General features: G+C 33.0%; 1 protein-coding gene and 1 pseudogene across 2 annotated transcripts in view; one reads left to right on the forward strand and one right to left on the reverse strand.

Annotated features, from left to right (window-relative positions):
- Positions 1-19,381, reverse strand: part of LOC126843707 (cadherin-99C) — a 63,628-nt gene that overhangs the window by 35,573 nt on the left and 8,674 nt on the right. For both annotated transcript variants that reach the window (XM_050581401.1, XM_050581399.1), the window contains exon 2: positions 6,427-6,505. The gene's annotated coding sequence lies outside the window, so the exon portion shown is untranslated. The remainder of the gene's footprint in view (positions 1-6,426; positions 6,506-19,381) is intronic.
- Positions 8,608-19,381, forward strand: part of LOC126843146 (mitochondrial import inner membrane translocase subunit Tim17-B-like) — a 30,756-nt pseudogene continuing 19,982 nt past the window's right edge.

The raw sequence follows: 19,381 nt of genomic DNA on the forward strand, positions 1-19,381 counted from the left end.
GGTTCGAGTAAGGTTTTTATACTTGTGTGCAGTGTGTATGTGTCTAATGATTCGTTATGATGTGAAATACTTAAGCAGAGATTTCCTCGTTGCCTGTGCCCCTCTTAACCGAGTACGAGCTTCGTCTATCCGTGACGTTTGGACCATTAGTCATGCACGCTCTCGGACCTCCCTCAATAGACATTTTTCTTTGAGATCCTTCGCCGGACGCATGCCACAGAGGCCGGTCGCTTCAAGGTTTTTTTTAATTATATATATATATATATATATACATATTATATCCCACTATATGTGTGTGTATGTGATGTGTGTGTGCTGGCGCAGCGAGGGGGGATTTATGAATTGAATGAATCTCTTAGATGTTATCTCTTGGGTCGAAGAGAAGCAAAATGCGTGAAGAAGATGTGTGCGAAATTGTCCAATTGGGATATTGAAATATACTATTACAATATATATACCTACTCGGCTATTATTGTTATTATCCGTCCCACATACAGGTGGTTTTGTTTTCTCAAACCGCCAAGGTGTTGTTTTCTGTACACCTTACATTACAATAATATTATATTGCACACGACCGACCGACGACGGGTAATGCGGTTTTGTAATCGCATTCGCAGTCGTGTTAAACACCCGGTTAACGTGCATATTATAGTATAAAATACCGTATACAGATAATATTATTAGGTATATATGCTGTAGGCCTACACACACGGTGCATATCAACAAAAAAAAAAATTACACATAAAATAATATTCAATACTATCGCCGCGCACGTTTTTATTGGCCGTTTACGGTGGATTCTTATGAAAAGCTGCGATTTCTCTTCGACCTTGGGCTTTACGACCTGGCAATGGGTCACGATTGAAATGTTTAGAAATAACATGCGTACCTACAGGTTTCCGTCCAAAGTCTTAGGAAACCGCCGGCCATTTGGCCTCGGGATACGTCCCCCCGTCTATGAGTTTCTCGATATTTGTTAAATAATAATAATATGTGGAATTTCTACACTTTCTAGGGGTCAGCGATGCTGGAGTTTATGGTTTTCATACTTTTGATGTAATAAGTTAGTTGTCTGGTCTTGGATGTTGCTTTTGAAGTTATCTGAAACATAGGACCGAAGGATAAGGGAGTGTAGTACTTGACAAATTGTTCAACGAATATTAAGTTCCCAAGAATTATCTACATTTTTAGGTAATTGTTTTACTGAAAATACTCAACGTTAGAGAGAAGCGATAAAAATTGTAAAATAAAATGTTTTATGCTCTCACATCCGACATCAAACATTTTGGTGCAATTTGATATTTAACATATAGTATAATTTCGTTAGTAAACTGTAATTTAAGCCTAGTCCAAGGATCAAACAAACAGGCAGATACCTATTACACGAATTGTATGGTTCCCATAATCAGGTGTGTACATATGTATGTGTTGAATCTACGGATTAGCTCATAATATATATAAACTTTATATAGTAAAATGTACAATATTACAGTTCATACATCCCATGTATGTATTATTATTATAATTATTATTTTTACTTCACTAACAAATTTAATGCGACCCTAGCACAAAAAATAAAATTTAATCGATGACCGACCGAGTGGAATGACAACTGACAGGTCGATATACGCGTTAATCTCGTCGGATAGGGTAACAATATTATATGTTATTACATTCTATTACACAGCGAAAAATAATTTTAAAAAAAACTTTGATCATCCTGAAGATGTATTACTTCATAGAAATTCTATTCACTATAATGACGTGCCTATGTTATACCGACAACGAGTAGCGGAAAACCAAGAATTTAAATCTATCACTATCTGCACAATCATTGACCAAACATGGTCGAATGACTGAATCGGTTAAGTTAAATGGAAATTATAAGATTTTTTTTTCACATACAGACATTTAACATGATTACTTTTTTGATAATGGAAGTCAACCAAGAAAATATTAGAAACAATTTTTTTCAGACAAATTTTTTGCATCACGCTAATTTACTAGATTTATTTACTCTTTTACTCAATTACTCGGGTTATTAACTCGATTTCATTACTCGTTTATTAGATTTATTCACTTTTATATACTTATACGTTTATACTTATTATGATCCTAATTTTAGCACAAAATCTCACAAATTTTCCATAATATATTTATTCTACGAGAATACACTTAGGAATCTGCTGGTCTGCCCTTGAATGCCGGACGCCACAAGGAGTTGGATATGAATTATGATAAAGCGGTTTTGCGACACAACGCCGAGTGTTGTTGAAATTAAGGATAATAATAAGACGTGATCAAGTGGCGAGAAATGTGGAAATTGTCCGTCTTAACAGCTGATGCGGTGCCACGATAACGACAATTAACGAGTTATTTACAATCAAATCCTATCTCATCGGTCATCAGCTGACGGACGTATCAAGTGCCTGCCGCTAGACGGTTCACACACCTTCGGGTCGTTATCTTGTCTTATCGTTTTGTGACCGGATGAGAAAATTCGTCAGATTTTTTGCGTCACGCTATAAATGCCTGTTTATAGATTTATTTACTAAATTTAACACAAGATTTCTTAACTCATTTACCCGATTTTTTAACTAGTTTACTCGAATTATTTATCTATATCAAAGTCTTCACATTCAAAAAACTTTATACAGGTCGATTCACTAACTATGAACTATGTTAGACTTTTTAAAAATATAACCCCTATGCTTTATGTGTTGGCACCTTATGAACACAAGCTTTTTTTAACTGTAACGTATATTATATATAATGGACTTTATAAATTAAGAATTATTTACTAGGAATACATACGAGTAGTCGATAATCTGTAAATGTTTTTATTATTTAATAATGGCGATCACGGTAATCTGTTTTCTTATTTATTTATGTTTAATCAAGAATGTGCTCGGACGATGTGGTCGTGTTCGTTTGCCAGCAACACTATCTATGTCAATAGCATCGAAAAACTAATCCACGTCAAAAACGATGGCGTTCAAGCTGTTGTCCAGCGTGAAGGATTTTCTGGTTTTCTAAAACCGGTAAAAAATGAGGGAAAAAAATGTAGCATAATCTATCTTTGCTAACCGCACCTACAGGTACATCCGTCCACAACACAACAAACGGACAAAAATACAGCTTCGGCCCAATTATTAACTACATCACCTCGTCCGTCTGCACACACACACACACACACACCTGGTCTCGACCCACATTCGCACCTTAAGCCATACCACCATTTACGCTAATATACCGCGTACGACAATAATTTGTATACAAAGAACAAGATAAAGACGATGACGTGTATATAATAATAATATATAAACGCGTGATGATCCGCCAAGACGACTGTCCGAATTGGGATTTATTGTGCTGGTGAATAACCACGGTAGTATATAATAACAAAAACAACAATACACACAAGTGCACTCCTGTCTTGTGTGTATATAAATATATAGGATTTTCTACGCACGTCCATTTGTCGTCTAAGTCGTACTATGTATGACTAAGTGGACGGATGACGAGGACATCTATATATATACATGACAATATTACACATGGTACACGCGAAAGACAACTACTAGAAAAATACAAACCGGAAAGCAAAAAAATTATCATTTCCAGGGGGGGGGGGAAGGTCAATGGTATTTTCTTAGTTTACAACAGCAGAATGTTTTGCTGGAAATTTTTCGGTTGTTGGTCAAAGTCAAAACTTATGCTTCGATTTTATATGAAATTAGACCCGGGTCGCGGATGAGCCTCTTACCGGACAGTGACGACGGCTTAGCAAAAATAACTAATCTACTATATATGATATATTCTATATTATACCGGTTTATCTGTTATATTCTTTCGCCATCGATATAGAGCTGGAAAACAATAGCGGCAGGTACCTGTGTACGCACAGTGCGGTATTATATGAAAATTCTCGACACGTTATTTACCATACCGGCTCTCGGTGCAGCCTATAATATTCCAATGAATATGATAAAAAAAAAAATAATAAAGTGTATGATATATTATATCAGCATAATAATATACAGCAATCTGTTTGCAGCGATCGGATCCAATCCAACGTTTGGATAGGTTAAGTCTTGTACCTACCTACCCACCTATACATACAATGCAATAGCAAACGACCCGGAAGAGTTCAATAAACTATGTGTTATGAGCATTATGGCCGGCAAACAAAATCAAAATAAAATATTAACGTTTACACCACTATTGTTGTAGACAATAATGCTAGTATGGCAACAACTGTAAATAATAGATTACAGCGTGTATAAAAATTAATTAACGGACACCGTAATGGGCGCGTTGTCTTGGAGCGAGCACCAGCAGTTTCTTCGGCTATAGCTGGGTAGGTATTCTCCACGACAAAAGCAGAAATGATCAACAATGATGAGATACCAATAACAATGATAATAATAATAATATTCCACCGCTGGTTCAGGTGTATACAGCGATTGTTTCACTTTGACATTTTTTCACTGTCAACTAAATAAGCCAAATACTGATATGGTTATACTTGTTTATGTACGGTTAACTGCCTAAACACAACCAAAAAAATAATAATAATAATAACAACCGTGGCGATGGATACGAATATGACTGTTAAATACTGCCAACAAATGTTGAACGAAACGATGGATTTCCGCCCACGAGCGTTGGGTCGAGTAAATTTTGCCAATGGCTTTGACTGTATTTTATTCAATAATTATTAGCCGTGACGAGGCCATAAAAAAGTGTCTGTCAAAAAAAAAAAAATGATACAGCCGGGAAATACAAATTTGGCGAGACGGCCTTTCGCCCGAGACGATGTCGTTTTGTTAATATAATATTAAGGAATTACAAAATCGGTCAGATTAAAAAAATACACACATATCACACATTACACTAACCAGTCAGTAAAAAAAAAAAAAAATACATTTTTATTTGTCATTTGAACTCAAATTAACGCAATCGAGTAGTTGGTTTATTATTGTTATTATTTTTTTTTTTATAATTTAGTGTAGCTGAACAGAATTTTGTTTCCGGACAGAATGGCTAGATTAGGGTTCGATTATAGGTGTCGAGATTGTCTAACAGAAGGCATGTTAGGTAAGGTTTGGCGTGTCAACCGTCGGCCAAAGCAACAATATTTATGAATTTGTGTCTGTTAAGGGGATTGCATGCGGTCTGTTTTTTTTTAACTTTACTAGGTTATTTAGGAAACAGATTTTTTACTTTTTATATTTTTCTGTGCAAAAATATTGGGTTTTAATACTGAAAAAATTGCAAATATTATTTATTTAATTACAAGAATCTGAAATTTTTAAATGAAAATCGGCTCAAATCTCTTAACAGAACTGAAATTGGACCTAAATTTTATGTAGTCGAAATAATGTCTGGCTTTTTGGTTCAAAATAGACCAGAATGGCTATTTTAATATATTAAAGCCAATTTTTTTCTTAAATATTGACTATTGAAAACTCCTCAAGAACCGATGGCATGCAATCCCCTTAAACAAAAATTAATTTCACCCTGAATAATATTGATTATCTTCGTTAATTATTTAGGTCAGACCTGCGACGGTAAAAATGTACTTATTTCTTTTTTTTTTCGACCGACACATACACACACACACTTCCGCCGGTGTGTATCGACAGGCCAAGGTTGATGTGTGTGTGTGTGTTCTGTTTTATTGTACAAGTGAACTGGTTTTCTTTTGGAATTGGCCGTAAGACGACGGTGTATGATATATTATTTAGAAAACGATTGCGATATCTGCTGTGGTCGAGTTCGTCCCGAGGGGCCAAGGACCTCGAGGGCACGAGCTGAGGGGGGGGGGGGTTCGGCCGGGGACCAAAAATGTGTATCATTATCGAATCCGTTATCACACGATATTATATTAAATACAATATGCGATGTGGCAACCGAGTGACGCGGCCCGGGGCCACTTGCAGTGAGTATATAGGTAATAGGTACATAGGTATATTATCCAACGGTCGTGTACAAACCCCGGTTGAACAATGGACAGCAAAATAAAAACAAAAAAAAAAAAACAAAAATCTGCCAGCCACTGCTCGCTCAACAAGTGGTCAGAAAAGCCACCGTTGATTTTCAAGAACCATTTGGGTAAAATGTATTTTTACCATGAAAGTATTATATCCTCTCAGTTTTTTTGAATTTTTTCCATCAACAATACCGTACCGTTACTCTTAAAAAATTTGCAATTTTCTAGTGTTTCTTTTTGAAAATGTTTTTGTTGAAAATTTCAATTATTTTAAGAGTAAACTAGCGTGGATCGTTTAAAGAATCACTCGGTAGAACAAAAAAAAAAGAAGATTTTTTGTTCTATGCTTGCTAATTCCTCAAACGTTTGCCGGTATTTTCGTTGTAAATTTACAAAGGTCTAAGTACGTATACTAGTGTGTTAATACTCACGTTTTAAGATTTCAATTTTTCAGCACAATATTCGCCTCACTATACCGTCACGGGTGCTCAAAACGATCCAATTTCGATTCTGTGAAAAAAAAAAAACAATAAAATTAGATTCTATCCATAAGTAAAACCGTTATAATATAAAATGTAGATTATAAATTTTACAATATTCATTCAAACGTTTTGTATTACTATGTTTATCACTGCAGATAATAACTTTTGGAATTGTACATAGTCAGTTTAGGAAAAATCTATGGTTGACAAACACTTAACAACATTGCAGCGAAAGAGGATATAATTTTTACTATATATGCTATAATATTATTATATTTATGTTGCTGTGTTGTACTTGATTTTAGCTCCGTCTCTATCCTGGACATTTAGAAATATAGACTCGTGTACCATTCATAAATACAACAGTTCTATGTTTTTATTTTGAATGTTTCTAGCTGTGCACACAAATGTAATATTATAATGCGTTCTTTCGACAAATATATTATTATTAAATATAATTATTGTACCTATACCGCAAAAAAACATATATACAAGGTATTATTTTAATATATACTCGAGGTGTGGCCATCAGTACTCGATTAATAGAAAAACAGCATCGGCTATTTGAATTTCGATTAGGTTGTTTTTTTATACTTACATTGTAATTATTATCATCATCGCTCTGGCCACGGTACAAACCCATAAGGATATTTTGACGTCAAACGATTTCCGGTCGGCTCTGCGTGCCAAACAAACGTCTTATTATTAACTATCGCCAAAGGAAAAATACTAGGTTCTCAAGGATTACCAGGATTCTAACGACTTATCAGTTATAATTGTTATCACGTTATCATATGAAATTCGCTGCTGTTTTACTCTATATACTATACGGTAAAATCCATAGCAAGGCAAATACAAAAAAAACCTCTGAATTAATCAAGTTTTTAAGTGTTTTGAGTTATATATTTAAGTTTACAACTCTTTTTACTATATTTCTCCTTATTCTACAACCGGCATACCTAACCAAGAAATCCATATATAACATTACCTGGCGATTCATTTAGATCAAGACACTCTTTTTTTATCTAAAATATCGCAAACGTTTCTTGTCGCTTACAAATATTTCCAAAGTGTCCCCGAAAAGTAAACTACAAAGATGCAATTATTTCAAAGAGAAAACGAGTGTCTTGTCCTTAATGAATGACCAAGTATATTATATGGGCATTAGTACTTTTGGACCGATTAACCTTATAACGTCGTCGTTCACACCTTGTGAAATAACCTGCCAAAGTGTTGTGTCATTTATATAGCTGTTGGGTGCTCTTTAATGTCTTCTGCTCGCATTGCACACCTCTGCTGTTGTATCTTCCCATAACCCAGTGACTTTAACGCATCCTTATCTACACGGCTACATATATATTAATATAATGACTACAAGATACAACGGTGTGACGATAATAACACAAAATTACTGTATTCAAATATGTTTACTGTCGACACATATCGTTGCGCGACCAGGACGGCCCCAACAGAATAATATGTCAGCTTTGCTAGAATATAAACTTATGCAAGTTTTGTACTGTTCCTTATGATAATAGTAGTAATATTTGTATGTACATGTACATATTATCTTGTGAGCAAACAAAATGTACGGTCTTTATTTTGATCAAATAATATATTTTTGGGAAAAAAATGTTTTACAACGATGCGTTTTATATTGTCTGTAGCATTATAATTTGTTTTTACTCGTAAAGGTATTATAAAGCCATTTAAAAAAAAATTGTTTTACCCAAAGCAGCAGTAAATGTATTTTTATTATTAACTAAATGTAGGTAATCATATATATTCTTTTTCCACATACTATGCTAGAAATTAACCCACTGCAAGAATGAACCGTCTTTCTCTTATCTTCGTATAATATTATGTATACTGACTAGTAGATTTTTCTTTATTTGTGATTATAAACATGTCAAAACTGTGTTTATATGTGAATTTTATTAGTGGTAATAGTGGTAATATAACCACTGTGCTACTCATAACGATAAATAAATATATATCATATTTTTATAATTGTTAAAAGTATTTTTGTGTTCGTATAAATTGATATGCATTGTGTTTGTTAATATTTGCTTTGTACTACTATTATTATTGACTTTGTTTTGTGTTGTACCGTTTTTCTAATTATTAACGATGGCCTCATACGACAAAGAGCCGTGCCCAATGAGAATTGTGGAAGATCTCGGCAGTGCATTTACCTTGGGACTCGTTGGCGGAGGAATTTTCCAAGCAATAAAAGGTTTCCGAAACGGACCGACTGGTCTCAAGAGGCGATTCCGTGTGAGTGTAAAAATCACAAATAACCAAATCAGACATGTTTTTTTCTTCAATATATGGGGATTTAATTTCCAGAGCGCACTTCAATCGGTCACCACCCGAGCTCCAGGCATCGGCGGACAATATGCAGTTTGGGATGGACTGTATGCGGCCATCGAATGTTCATTGGTAGGCATTAGGAAAAAGGAAGATCCATGGAATTCCATTATCAGCAGTGTTCTGGCCATGTTCGAAGCATACGGTTTGTACTCGGATTACAGGTCAGCCGAAAAATATCGATCACAGGCCTATCTTCGACAAACAGCCTACAACGGAAAATGCCAACAACGTTAAAAAAAATGTGTACATCTTTTTGTGTATGTATCTTTCTATATTATTCTTCTTCTTATCCATTCACCATTTCTTGTGTATGTATCTTTTATGTATGAATGTAACTTATGTTGTATGTTAAATAAATAATATAATTGTTATTGAAATATTTTCCGTTGCTAACCCAAAATAAACCTTTGTTTTGTAACCATGGTAACCACGGTACTCGAGCGAATGGTAGGTGATGATTAAAGGAACAGGCCAATTCTATGTACCACGATTCTGGGCAAGCTTTTAACTGTTCTGAGACTGGGACTGGGACTGGGGCCCTTGAGTAAGAGGAGGACATAATAACCGAAAAAAGTGTCACGAAACCGCTGCCAAACTGTTATATAACTGTTAGATTAGAGATGAGGGATAATTGTTAAATGTATTTTTGTATAAACTGTTTTAAATTGTGTTTCGCTATCATTTGATTTGTATCGTGTTTATTGCTATTAGTTTTGTACTTTATTATTCTATGTTTGTTCGCTGTGCTTTACTATTATTTACTATGTTTTGTGTTGTACTGTTTGTAAACGGTCAGGTTATTATAGCCACAGAACATATTTATTAAAAAAAAAAAGTAATTTTCAACAAAATTTTTACTCATCACACGTTACATAAATAAACGATTCATTTCTTGCTGACTAAAAATTATATATATATTTTTTTTAACTGGTATTAATCGACGGGGACTTTGATTATCTAATAATAATGATAATGTAACACTAGGTAGGATATAATATTGTATATTATTATTGTCTATTCCGCATGCACACACACACGCTGTGGTAATTACCGCCGTCACAGTTGCGTCGTTGCATGATAATTAATTACAATAAATAATAATAATATATATATATTATAATGGGAGGTAATCGTTCCGGGGATAGAATAATAATTAATAATACCGGATTTGCATGATCGACCGAACCGTTATGTCGTGTGCCGTGTGTGTGTATACAATAATGATAATAAAATTATACAAATCACATAATATATATATATATTTTTATAATATGCCTCTTTTTTATTCGACTCGGGTCATCCGGTCGACCAAATCCAAATAATACCCGACAGTGGCGGTCGCTACTACTAACTACTACTTATAATGTATACAAATTATCCGTCGGCTCAGAGGAGATTATTACTGTAATTATATAAAAAAAAATAAAACTACCGTTGGATACGGTTAGGTTAGGTGTATGGATATATATGTTGCCGACACCGGAAAGGACGTTAAAAAACATTAGCGGCGCGAAAAAAATAATCATTTTTCCAACACTAAACATTTATAGTTAGTTGTTACCTATAGAAATCGTCTCGACGATGATAATGATAATAATAATATTAACGTTCGATTAATAACAATATTATTCAGAATATGGCCAACACACACACACACGTACCTGCCAGCGATGATTTCCTCCCGGTCTCCTTATATGCATACAAAGTGTTGTATTATTACAAACGGCTACAAACAGCTACAAACTAAGGACAACTAACACTCAACAGGGCCTGCAGGCTGCAGTGTATAACATATATTTCTTGGATAAAAAAAAAGAATACAAACAATTTTTCATAATTTTCATAAAAAAGCAACACAATTTACAAGTTTTATTTGTAAAAATCCCGATTTTGTAAGTATTATATATCCACCTAAAATGTATAACAACCAGTATTACTTATGTAATATTATGATATCGTACTTTGACATTGACAACAAAATATTATAGAACAAAAAAAAAACAATCAAAACATTAAAATTGTTTGACGTTAGATATAAAAAAAATATGAAATTTTGCTTGCATTTATAATTTTTAATAACAATTTTTTTGCGCTCTGACATTTTTGCCGTACACCATATAATATATTATATTACCTAATTATACTTTTTTCTGTCTGATACATTTTATTAAAATCATTTTCGCGGGATTTAATAACCCCAGTTATGACTTATAATCAGGAGTCAGAAGTTATAGCACTAACAAAAATAAAGCATACTTTTTAGCGCTTTAATATACACTTCCACCAAAATATGCTCAATAAATAGCATCTAAGCATTGGAAAATATGCATTTTAAAATTTCCAAATAAAAATGCATGTAAATATGCAAAACAAAATGATTTTACGACATGTGAAATGTGAAACAAGTATGTACTCGTATCTTGTCTGAGATGTTCCAACATTCACCAAAAAACCATATTTATAAAATATGCTACAACTTTCGAACTCTGTTTATAATAACATTAAAAACACTTTTATCGTTCTCTGGTCTACCTCGAAATTATTGTGCTGCTTTTTTAAATTTTTTAATTCTTGTTTTAAAATGTCTATTTTTATTTGTACATTTAAACACCGTTTTGGTCCGGTGCAGCGGTGCAATGCGCATAAAACAAAGCTAATGGTTATACACACACGGTAAACTGAGTAAGGTATAATCTGTATTTGTTGTACTTGAATATATTATCATTATTGTTGTATGCATTTCATTTGACATTACGGTTAAGTATCGTGAAGCCGAATGCTTGGATGCTGAATGGTTATTATGATTATTATTATTTTTGGGCATTTAAAATTTACATGACATTTAAAAAGTTCATAAGGTTTCAGCACATAAGGTATGGGATGATGTTGTAAAAAATATATATGAAATTTGGTCTAAAAATCTAATATCTTCTAGGAAATTGGCTGGGTGATAGTTAACCACGTTGTATACTTACTGTTTTTTTAATTTGATTCGCAACAAGCCGGCACAGTTTGTTTGACTAAAACAATATAATTTATCAGTACAGAATAGTGCACGGCATTGGCCGGGCTACTAACCTGAGTAGTAATTACTACACTAACAGTGTAGGTAATGATCAGTCTGCGAACGGTTATCCTCGTTGGGAATTTCAAAAACTAATCTACCTTTGGTCTGTAGTGTAATTACCACAGGAACCTATTTGTGTCGGTTTCAACGATAATTATTTTTGTTTCGCTATTATCATAATCGTCAATCCGAATGGTCACTATATACTGTATAATATAACTACTAGTCTCTCTGTGCATAAAATAACATTAGATAAATCATAGACTATATGAAATTAGATAGCTCACTCGGTATGTAAACAAAAACCATGACGTCACATGACTGAAAATGAAATCAGTGTGACCACACATATTCGAGCATAACATTTCATAATAATATCTTGGATTAAATAAAATCAGATGGTGCAGTTCATAGTAAAACAATAGATTTTCAAACAACGATTTTCGATTGGTATAACTTAATGCATTAGGGTCAAATTATAGTGCATAGTAAATATTGTACACACTATTTACAATAATAACGTAAACTGATAAGAAAAATTTATAACAAGTAGTTAATCGTTGAAAGTGATAACAGCTGATTACAGTTGTTTGATCAAATTTCTTTGACCACAGTGTAAAACCGAATGATTTTTTTATTAAATATTTTGGTCACATGGGCCTGAGATTATTAAAGCTTGTTTAATTGTTTTAAATTCTTTTAGAGTGCACTAACTGATTTAATCTGCGATAATATCACAGATTAGATAAAAATAAATGATCTCATCTGTGGCAATATTATAGTCAGTTATCATTTAAACCTTACGATTGATAAGGAGTATTTTGAAAAATATGTTTATAGTTTTCGGCCGACTGTTTTCATAATATAGTCTGTGGGAAAATCCAAATGAAATTCGCTTGATGACTCAGAATCGCTTAGGATATTATTTAAGAGCACTGCGTCTGTGTTTGCGATTATTCATCGAAAAGCGTACATAATGCTATGTACCTATTTATTTTAGTACTTCAAAAAAAAAAAAAAAAATTATAATAATAGAAAACTATTATGTCCTTACCTATAATTAATGCGCACGACTCAGTAATGTATTCGCGGCCGGGAGAATTTAATTAAAGTCGATAAAAATCTTTGGTTTCCTCTCGAGTCTTGTGTTTTATACCACACAAGTGGGGTCGTCCACCCTAGTTTTCAAGAAAACAAACTCGTTGAAAACGATGTCTCGGTCGTTTTACATGTGCACTTTTATCATTTTTATCATTTTCTATTGTGTACTCTCATCTGATGAATTAAATAGGAAAAACTCAGTAGTCGAAAATGTTAAATTTACCTAATAGAATCTCCCAAGCTCATCTAAGCCATGACGAGGCATGTATAATATAGGTGTAGCTAAAATAATATATTTTATATTTTAAACCATTGGTAAAATCGTAGAACGCACAGTACCTTTTTCATTTATGGCGGACCACTCTGATTTAATCTATTACGCTGTGGTAAAATCTCGGGGTCGCCCTATGTATAAATTATTAATCAAACTGAGAAAAAACATCCAACCGAAAGAAAACACCCGATTTCGAAATGCCCCTGCTGTGCGCATTAAAGTCATTCGTTTCTGTTACAGTAATTACATTGTGTGTCTGTCGCTTTCCCTGGGATTATATCATTTAACCGTCGTTAGTTACTATACCACCAAACATTTTTTTTTTTTTTAGATAAAGTAGGCAACCAAAACTTGTAGTTTTTAAAAAACAAACTTTTTAACTTGGAGCCTTTTTACAGAAAAACAATAAAAACCGATGCGGTTGATGATGGATAACTTTAAAGATGTTTGATAGAAATATTTTGACCATACTGTAAAATAAAAGGATTGCTTTTTTCTTAACTTTTTGGTCACACAGATCTGAGATTATTAAATTTCGATTTTTTATTTTTTTAGATAAATATAATAAACTGGATTGCTAACTAGTGATAAGAATGGTAGTCGACGTCCGCCATTTTTGTGGGATTTATGTGCGTATAAAATAATATAAATATATCTGTGTTAATAACTTAACTTATAATAATTGTTATAAGCATACTTTTATGTGATAAGGTTCTAATTCCCACAAAGATGGCAGAAAATTGTAACTTTAGTTATTGGCGGCATATTCACCTAGCAATCTAGTTTATTATATATTATATCTGTGATGTTTTTAGAGTGCGCCTACAAACAGTAGGACTAAAGACAGCCTGCCTAAATAGAAGAAAAGAAATACCGTTGTATGTATCGTGGTGATAAGATATCAATAATAACAGTATCTTGAAAAAAACAATAACATTATAAGATAAAGGGTAAAAACTTATGTTATCATATTATAGAGTACCAATCGCTTTACGATGAGGACTTTTTTTTTCTTTTGTGTGGCTATACTGGTTTTAGTCCTTCTGTTTACATCACTATCGCATACAATCTTGTATATTATGTTAGTTCATCTCTTTGTATAATTATTCTATGGAGTGCACTATCTGGTTTTATATAATCTGTCTGATATATCCGTGATAACAATCAATACATTTTTACTGTTATAAAACAATAATTCCTCATAAAGCCTTTTTTTCACCCATCAGTGGCAACACGCATTTGAGCTGGATGGTTTTGGTTTGTTTACATTTTAACATGGAATTTCTCGAATAGGAAGTGCGCCATCTGGTTTCATCTAATCTGTGTCGTTATCACATTTTAGTCAAACCGGTCAATAACCGAACCGTTTGTGTCAGCACTCGGCTGTCTGGCCTGCGAGGAGAGCTTCTACCTATCTATCGGTGATCAGTAATTATACCTATTTAATCATTTACACCATTGTCCCAGGGGCCTAACCTATAACCGCGGAAGTGTCGTGTACCTATATAAACACATTTAAAAACCGCGGTCGATTCAAATAATAAATGACAATATATATAAGTCAACGTAGCGTGACCGTGGATAACGCGTTTATTCGGATTACCGCGAATTCGGCGACAGACAATAAATAACATGAAAAAAAGTAAATAAAAAACACACACACACGGTTCAGACAGAGCGACAGAGTATCATCGTCGACGCTAATTTCAAATTAAACGGCTCGACGATGCGATACGATGGGTTTGATATATTTGTATGGAACAACGTCATGCATATTTATAATAATATACATATATATATACTTACAATCGTGTAACGTCATTACGGTATATTTTTCATTTCCATTGTGACTGAGAGAAACGCTAAGCCATTTGTACTTACAAAACGGCTTGGGTACCGTCTAGCTTAAGAGTGAGACACGCGCGGCACGTCAACCTAGCCTGAGAGCGATTTTTCCACGTTTGTAGACGATAATAATAACTGATAAGAATCATGTGAAAGAACAATTCGCGGTTCGAGACAAACAAAAGCGATCGTTTGGTTAAATAAAAATCCACAAAACTGATAAAAATTAATCCATTTTATTGTATTCGATATAATAATAAAGGGGAGTAAAATTATTAGCTAGCTCCCTTCCCCCCCCCTTTTAATCCACTCCTGACTATAATATTATATTTTGATGGATCTGTTCAGTTCACAATGGCTGCGTGCAAGAAGAGAGAGAAACTCATCTCAAATTTGAAAATAAAATAAAAAACAGCTTTATGAAACCAATATTAAGACTAGATAAATTACATAAGCTTTTTAATATAAATCATTAACAATATTAATAAAACAAAACCTATTAATATATATTTTTTTTTATATTTGAATTTTATATAATTACTAATATTTACATTTTATCTAATGCAAAATGTTATCAGTGTATATTTGAGCTAAATTGCCAACGAACAGTTGCACCTGCAGCTGTTATACAATAATATTATGCATTATTATTATGGTTATGGTTTATATAATTGTAGAAAATAACAACAGACGATTAAATAAATACAGATACATTACAACGACAGTACAGTTTTATTTACAAAAATTACATCACCTGAGTTTTATCACAATGTATATTATTATATACTTTTAGTTAATGCCATTTGCAGATCAGGCCCTATAATATTAAAAAAATAATTGGGACTGCATCTGCATCTTCTATTATACAACATGATAGTATTAATTAGGTATATAGATAGTATTAATTATTATTATTACACCACACACTGGATTAATGCATAAAACATGGGTCTTGAAGAAAACGTCTTCGTAAAATGTCAATATATTATAATAAATTAATAAAAACTAGTTTTGTCGTTTAGAAGCATCAATTTATTAATAAATATAATTATTATTGGCTACGATTTTTAATTATGCTTGTGCAATGTATTTAAATAAAATGTTAAATTTAGCATTCTCTAGATACTATTTTTAGCCATGTACTTGAGCAATACTAAAACTTTCTTTAACATTTTGTTAACTAACTAAACGCATCGTTTGTTCGAGTACAACGTTATTTACAATTGGGTCGTTTTTTTTTAAGTATATCTATATTAGATTTTTGTTTTTCATTCCATAAAATGTGGCAAAAATATCGTTTTCATATTATGAAAATGGAGAAGACAAAAAAAACCAACATTTAAATAACCCTGCAAATTATTTGCTATTCAACCGAAACACCGTTGTTTTGCCAATTCTGTCTTTTATGTAATAAAAAAAATATTCGGTCATAGATTTCAAACTTATATCATTGTATCACAAATATCTTGATTCTCAGGGTGGGACGGGAAGCTCTATTACTTACTCGAGTTCCCAAGGTTGTGTAAATATAATATATTATGTATTTTTTTTTTTCGACAGAGGAATTGGAAATAATATAGTACATATTATATACTATACGGATAGGTACAGGTAAAGGTCAAAACCGTGTTAATAACCTGTTACACAACTGCGTACGCCGAGTAGTTATAATTGGTTGTTTTTATTTTTTAATATATAATATATTAAAAGATATTAAAAGCGAAAAACAAATAATAATTTTTGTAATTTGTAATGAGCCGCCCAGCGTCGACACGGCCGGACTTGAGATGTTACACTTAACTATGTCGGGGGCTATACGAGGGGGGGGGAGGGGTTAGTTACCAGTTCTCTATATTGTCGATGAGTCGAAGATTAAGTATGTGTATAGTATTTTTTTTCCACGTCCTCGACTCCGGTGTAAAATAATATTATAAAAAAAAAAAAAAAAAAATTACCGCCATTAGTATCACTCACGTGTGTTTGTCTCCGCTTTCAGCCGGCCGGCGTGGCCACACGGATAATGGAACCGAGGAAATATACCTACCTACGTCCTGTCCGGTCTGATCATTAAGGTCCGCCGGTTGGTAAAAATCGCGCTCGTTTGTCATCGCCGTAATGATCTAATGCACGAAGATAGAGAGAGAGAGAGAGATATAGAAGAAAAAAAAACACACTACGGTACATCTAATATAATATTTCTTAATACTTGTATACGTACAGTCCCTGGACTACGGTGCGTTTGTAATCGTGTACACGTAATGATTGTGCGCTGTAAGTATGTGCTTTGAATTTGTCGGCTTTTCAAAAAAAAAAAAAAAAAAACCCCAATATCCGAAACGATACAGAAATGTGCGTTTAATGATGCAACTAAAGTCACAGATTAAATATAATCACATAGTGCACTCTGAGAAAATCGAAAAATGTAAACAAACTTTAACAATCTCCGGTCAGTGTGACCAACAAATTAAGAAAATTGTCCTTCCGTTATACAGCGTGGTCAAAGAAATTTGATCAAACAGCTGTAATCAGCTGTTATCAACCATCGTTAATCAGCTACTTATTAACAGTGTTTCTTATCAGTTTACGTTATTAATGTGTAAATATTTTAGGAACTATAATTTGGTCCTACTGCATTAAGTTTAAACCGATAAAAATTATCGTTATTATTGTAAATCTATTGTTTTACTATTTATAAATTGATGCACTACTTAGTGGATACAATATATCTTCGTGGTTTTTCTTTGGCAGTCCATGGTACCTATATTCGTTTTGGAAATAAGAAAATTCAATATTATTGAACACTGCAATGAACCACTCGATTTCCTCGTTGAGGACGCTGTTAATTAAAATTATCATATTTATTTATTTTTTATAAATAAAAACAAGCTATTTCGGTAGCACTCGGAGGAAATAGGTGTATCGTTTGTGTCCTACGCATGTATTTTGAGTTAGTACAATGGCGCACGGATGGTTTAAACATTTAAAATTAAAAAAAAATCCATTTATCATTTGGAATTCTCACGACATTGTGTTTTGTTGTGTTCAAGATGCAACCAGTTATACTTTCTCGTCGGATTCTTAAGATAACTGTTGTTGCTGTACTGTATCGGAGAGTAGATTTTATTAACAGGATCCACTATGGTATATTTTATTTATTATAGATGATTCCAACTAATAGATAATGAATAGTCGGGTGATCGTGTCATCGGATTCTTTTATGTTGGCACGCTGATCGTAAACAACGTGATTTGGTGAAATCGTTTGCTGTTGTCGGTTATACATTAGTAATAAGTATTATTCATGCTCCATTAACAATGTATATGTATTCAGATTATTGGGCAGTTTGTAATAAAGAAAAGCATCCAAGAAAACTGTACACAATCAACCTTTCGATGAGTCACGAGTCCGGTATGCAAACGGTTGAAAGTCAACTGTAATACCTATTCCATTTTTAGTATTGTTTAGTGCAAAGAGGTTATCAACAATAAGATCATTTTTGCAAAAAGGTTGTGGTAAATTAGTCTAGGTGAATCATTTTGTAAACATTTTAAGATTACTCTCTTATAGGAAAGTTCTGAAAATTGGGTCCAACAAACAGCTGCGCCTGCATCTACTATTATACAACAATAATATACATTATTATTATTATTATTTGTATTACATCATACATTGAAATAATGTAGAAAAATAGGAAAATCATTTACAAGGAAAACGTCTCTGTAAACTTATTTGTTTAATAGTTTTTACTGGACAAAATGGCGCCTAAAAAAAATCAATTTGTTAGTTATAACTATTCTATTGGACACGATTTTCAACATCGCTTAATGCTAGGAAATTGGAAATACCCTTAAAAATAGATGCTGCCACAATACTAGTAAGTTACTCCGTTTGAGAAAACTGACTATAAAATTTCCTTCTGGCTTCATTCAGCGACTTAGGACTATTTATTCTTCATTTCAGATAACTAAATAAATACAGCCACAGCACTTCCTATTTTTAGTTACCTACAAAGTCTTATTTATATCAAAATTATTGAGATGTCAAGTGCTTTCCACGGTTACCATGTAGTGTATAAATTACTCGAAAAAGCTTTAAATGTTGGTATTTGTTTTTTTTTAAGGAAGATGTTAGAGAAACTCATACGAGCTCGAATAATATTATTACCAATCTAGTAAAACTGTTGGTGTTTACATGGAAAGTTATAAACATAATTTTTTATTTCAAATAACACGCGCAGCTCGTGT

Source organism: Adelges cooleyi, unplaced genomic scaffold (assembly GCF_023614345.1).
Source record: "Adelges cooleyi isolate 19-005CV unplaced genomic scaffold, UGA_ACOO_1.1 ACOO_flye_CR_arks_rails_tigmint_CR_PRNA_574, whole genome shotgun sequence".
NCBI lineage: Eukaryota > Metazoa > Arthropoda > Insecta > Hemiptera > Adelgidae > Adelges > Adelges cooleyi.